Here is a 232-nt window from a genome sequence, read left to right as displayed (position 1 = left end):
ACGAAACTGTATTGGTGAGTAATATGTAATAAATAATTCCGAACTGTTATGACACTGCATATATGCTTGATAACTATAATGATAAACTCTAATATGGCATAAAATCACGCGGACACATCAACGCATATGTACATTATGACATTAGATCTCATTGAGATCCACATGTATACAAAACATTGGCAAGAAAGTATGATAATTTCGCTTTCTTCATTCAATATATTTCCCTATCACA

The sequence above is a fragment of the Penaeus monodon genome, chromosome 22 (assembly GCF_015228065.2).
Source record: "Penaeus monodon isolate SGIC_2016 chromosome 22, NSTDA_Pmon_1, whole genome shotgun sequence".
Classification (NCBI taxonomy): Eukaryota; Metazoa; Arthropoda; class Malacostraca; order Decapoda; family Penaeidae; genus Penaeus; species Penaeus monodon.
Note: the sequence above shows the minus strand (reverse complement) of the source record.